Genomic DNA, 5,757 nt, shown 5'->3' with positions numbered 1-5,757 from the left:
TGTGGCATCCCCCTCTATTGTATCTCACGTATCGCATAGAATCACATGTACACCCTTCAAATTCTTTATTATTATTGCACGACAGCCTCCTCTGTTTTACGATCGCGCGAACATCGGCCGCACGGCGTGTCAGATAGCGGCCTTGAAGCACCGCGGAGTCACTCGTTCCTGAAGGGAACAGCGCAACAGAATACACTTTCGCCGATCCCACCGCCCCACGCCGCTACAAGCTCGCTCCCACGTCTTGTACTAGCGTGACGCAAACGAAATATCTTACTATTACAGTACAGATCGGATGGTTTCACGTCGCATTGTTTTGCGCTCATTAATAAGGCTAACTCAATCGGTGCTCGAACACCGTATCAGAAATCATGGCGTACAACATGCCCTGTTTTAGCTGGCACCACATAGCTGCCTTACGTCACCACAAGCGGAGTCTAAAGTTAAACCAGGACAAAGCTCCATGTTATATACCACGAATCTAGTGCTGTACAACCAATTCTGGCAACGGAAGGATAGGACTAGGAATGAAAACTAGAAAGGAGGCGCGCGGAAGACACGCACAAGCGCTGAAATCATTTCCGCGCTCCGTTCACCGCGTCGCAATGGACGAACAAGGGGAATTCGAAACACTCACTCACCATTAATGTCGCTGAGTCGGAGGCGATCATGGCGATCTTCGAGGCAACAACCCCATAAAAAGCGAGCAACACGCAGGAATATTCCAAAGATGTCACAGCGAAGCACACAAAGAACGCAGAAAACGCAGGAAGCTCTCATACGAACGGCGTGCACGAGCTCGCCGAAATGTGCCAAGCATCAACAGCCCAAACGCGCAATTATACGTGTACACTCATACAAATACATGCTTATATTATCATGAACTGTACCATTTGATAAAAACTTTTGTAATTTCATGTTAATATTGAACAATTGTTGCGATTTGCAAGTGTATGAAAGTTTTTTGCTTCGCCTCTTTGATGAACTACTTTCTTTGGCGCAGTAACGCAGTGCACCGGCTGGAGCTAATGGGATGCGCGGAAAAAGGCGCCAAATTCAAACGTCGCAAACGCCGTGCTAATTTTTGCGCGGACAGTTTTCGTCGTTTGGGTCTTTAAAAATAAGTAATGCGTGCCGCAGCCATGCGAACTGAACTATTGACCACAAAAGTACAGAAACGTCGCTGTTTGTGCTTCTTATTTCGAGGTCATGGCAAACTACAGGCGGTCTGTCGTCCCATTTAAACATTTGTGCGTGTGCTTCTGCGCTGTGCGAGTTGTCACCGAGAACGTATAGCAGCGCAGATTGTGCTTGGTGGCCGAGCAAATTCCCAACACATTCGCCAGCACCCCGTCTAGGTCACAGAAAAGAATTTGGCCTCCATGTGAAATATGAGCACGATGTTGTACATATCCGCCAAGCTTTTCGTTTCGTTCTGTAGCGCGCTATCGGGTAACATCTAAGCGAAACACACTCTGTAAAAACTTTGTTCACTCCTTTCTCTGCCGCACCCGCCGTGGTGGCATAGCGGCTGAGGTGTTGCGCTACTAACCCGAGTGCTTGGAATCTAATGCCGGCGGCGGCGGCTGCATTTCGACGGTGCTGAAATGCAAAAACGCCCGTGTACTGTGCGTTTGGTGCAGGTTAAAGGACCCCAGATGGTCAAAATAAATATGGAGTTTCTTACTACGGTGCGGCTCATATTCAATATACCACGCGCTTTAAAGCGTGTGGTTTTGGCCCGTCAAACCCCAGACTTGAATTTTGTTAACGTTCCCCGCCACCTTGACCATATTTAACATGGAGGCATGCAATGCCGTTTCCTAACACTCAGCCAGGGCACTGGCCCCTTATAATGGACGCCGATAGAAATGCAGGATGCGTCTAATCATCGGTTCTTTATCACTGCTTGTAGCGACGTTTGTCTTCTCAAACTATATATATATATATATATATATATATATATATATATATATATATATATATATATATATATACATATATTTATATATATATATATATATATATATATATATATATATATATTATATATTCAGCGTGTTTCTGCTAACTTTAGGCCGAGTGTACACTCTATGCCCTCTATGACGACGCGACTAAATGCATGTTGCTCCCTTTGGTATGTAGCGTGTCGCGCTATTTCTATATAATGCTTAAGTAGCTAATTAGTCAAGGATAATTAACCAACTTCTGAAGCAAGGAAGTTAGGAAAGAAATTCCAACTAGAAAGTTGCAGAGCAGTTGGCAACACGTCCGAATAAACAGTTTCTGTCTTTCTATCTGTTAAGTATTAGTGTTTTTCAGCTTACTGCGGATGCTCGCGAAATACAAAAAGCGCCACGTGACATGCCCGCCTGCGAGTCGTGATTGCACTGCTCCTAAGCCTTCTGCGCACAAACGAAAACATACCATTTAACCGGTGTGAACACCCGTCTGCTTATCGCCATCATGAACCGCAGCGAGGGAAGCACGTCGCTGGCGTCAATACCACAGCCAAAGCCTTCGTCACTGCCCTGTCGCCTTTTAAGCGGCAACACACCCTGCTCGATGGTATGCTCGTTTGGGAGCGCTGCAAGCATGGCGCGGAAGCGGGTATGTCAGGTGATATTTTTTTAATTCCTCGGGCATCCGCAGCGAGCTGAAAAACACTAACACTTAATAGATAGAAAGTTAGAAATTGCCTAATCGGACGTTTTGCAACGTGCTCTAGAACTTTCTAATTGGAATTTTTCGCCTAACTTTGTTCATTCAGAATGGCTAATTTTCTTGACTAATAAACTACTTAGGAAAAATACAAGAATAGCGTGACACGTACAAGTGTGAGCAACATGCATTTGGTCGCATCGTCTTATGGTGCATCGGCATACTTTTAAACTCTGAGTAAAGTTAGCTGAAACACGTGTATATACGTCTATGGTTCAAGTAACGTGAAACAACACCCTGTATATATGCAATGGTGATCAAGTGAACAGTAAAGCAACATATATGTGCAAAAGACGCACACATACATATGTGCGTGTGTTTTTCACATGTACTTCGAAAATCAATATTGCTCGTGACTCAGTGTTATTCAACAATAAGTTAACAGAATTTAGTCAACGACTTTATTGTTGGAAACTACTCAACAATAATTCAATACACAATACTTTTCAACAATATCTAAAGAAAATTTAGTCAGCGACTTTATTGTTGAAAACTACTCAACATTGGCTCAATAATACTCAATATTATTCAACAATATATCAACAGGATTTAGTCAATGACTTTATTGTTGGAAACTACTCAACATTAGCGCAATAATACTCAATACTATTCAACAATATATCAAGAGAATTTAGTCAACGACTTTATTGTTGAAAACTACTCAACAATGGCACAATAATACTCAATACTATTGAACACTATACCAACAGAATTTAGTCAACGACTTTATTGTTGAAAACTACTCAACATTGGCTCAATAATACTCAATATTATTCAACAATATATCAACAGAATTTAGTCAACGACTTTATTGTTGGAAACTACTCAACATTAGCGCAATAATACTTAATACTATTCAACAATATATCAAGAGAATTTAGTCAACGACTTTACTGTTGAAAACTACTCAACAATGGCACAATAATACTCAATACTATTGAACACTATACCAACAGAATTTAGTCAACGACTTTTTTGTTGTGAACTGCCCAACAACTTTACTGTTGAATTATTGCTCTGTGGTTTCAATAATTGTTGAGGTATTGTTGAAAGGCTATTGAGTCAACAGTTCGTCAACAATATGCCAACAACATTTGAACAGTCATTTTCATAAGGGACACTTGCGCCCAGCAGATGAAGATATGCAGCACCTACCGCTAGAAAGTGCGTGACACGACACACATAGACAATGTTTAGCACATGATTTAGTGGCAATAGACCACAGACCCTTCAGCCTCTGGAAGATGTAAGGTTCTTGGGTAACATGCGAATATACCTTACAAAAACGAGGATTACTATCCCTCTAAAGATTTCTAGAAGGGAGCAATATTTTCTTCAACGAGTAAGTAGAATGTTTTTCTGTTGTAAGTTCAGTTCTATGGGATTTTTTTACTGTTCTTGGGCAGTTCAATGACTGGATTCACGTACTTTCGTTTTAATCTAATGTGTGATTTCTTTTGTGCCCAAATTTCACAGTTATGTGACCGGAGTTTATGATTACTCCAGTGCACTTATGTGGCTGGACTTTGTGGTGATGTGTTCCTCAGTTGACTGTCTGTTTTAGTGTGGCATTAGCGTAGTTATTTAACTGGGCTTTGCCTTATTGTGATTTGGAGTTGACGTTTAGTTTTGTTGCGTATAAGTTAATTCTGCTTTCATAACTCTCTGTGAAAAAGAGTAGCTGACGCGAATTAAAGAGGAAAACATCTATTAAGTACCATATACTACAAGAACTGACAAATTCTTGCTCATGGCAAAGTGATCGAGGGCCTCAACTTTGGTAACTTTGATGACTTGACGTACCACGCGAAAATGAATTGGTCCGTTTTCTCCTCCTAATTTCATGAACTATGCAGCCGCTTCTACAATATTGTTTAGACATTTTTGTGAGCAGTTTCATAGTTGACTGAACTGGCAGATAGCAACGATGCAGTGTGTTTCACATAACAATTAGTTTATTGCTTGTGCATTGCACGTATGTTTTATTTATAAACTATGCCCTGACTGCTGCACGTTCCTTAGCTGTGTGTGTACAGACCAAACTGTTCTTGCATTTAGGATACATATTCGACAAAGTACAAAGCTTGGTATTTGTTTTTTGTTTTTCATGTGCCCTGAAAGCTGCTATCCAGGCATCATATTCCAAAGGTCTGCTGTGAGTAGACGTGGCATATCGAAGTATTTCGGAGATGTTCCATTAAAGTGATTATAGTTTCAGAGAAACATTTGCAAAGTGTGGTCATAATGTTCTTTCAAAAGTACAAGTGCGTATCCAACCCGATATGTTCCTCTAGAAACGTGACACTTTATTTTCGCGAGAAAAAGCTTATATGCGACAGAGACACTGCAGTGAGCAGGGTAGAAGTGGCACTGATGTGCTAGACTGTACTAAAATATTCTGTGAAGGCTAAGTATTTGTTCCTTTAAGAACAGTTTCGAAAGAATTTCTGCGCCATAGCAGAGTTCCAATCAGCAGGCTGCACCATGTAGGGAATGTTAGCCTTGTAATAAAAAGCCGTGCACTATTTTGGACAGGCATCATGTGCACAAATATAAAATGAACAAAGAACTCATCTATGCTTGTCTAGATAAAATACAGGATTTTATCAATAGTGCTCCACAACGGATGCAGATAGGCGGTACACTTGAAGGAAACAAAAGCGCTGACCAAAGTTCAACATGTAGGAAACAACCGGACGTTTCCTCGTGTAATCTTTATAAAACATAGAGTAACAATAAAGGATAAAACCATTTGAGCTAAGGTTGCAATGGTAACAGTGTTGCTAATATTGCTTATCTATAATGCGGGTGAGCGTGGTTACTTGCCTTCTTAATCGAAAGTTGGCCTGTATTATGGCAAATAATGCTTCCGACAAGCAGCACAGCGCACATAACGCTACAGTAGCGATACTTCGACATCATTGCTGGTTTATGGAACGGCGCGAAGCCTATTGTCTAAAACAATCCAGTTTCTAGGTAGTCTCGTCGCTCTTGCGTTGACATAACATCTGCTCTATAGAGCTCGCTCCCCTGCAA

Source organism: Dermacentor albipictus, chromosome 7, assembly GCF_038994185.2.
Source record: "Dermacentor albipictus isolate Rhodes 1998 colony chromosome 7, USDA_Dalb.pri_finalv2, whole genome shotgun sequence".
In the NCBI taxonomy this organism is placed as follows: Eukaryota; Metazoa; Arthropoda; class Arachnida; order Ixodida; family Ixodidae; genus Dermacentor; species Dermacentor albipictus.
This window is presented reverse-complemented; position numbering follows the sequence as displayed.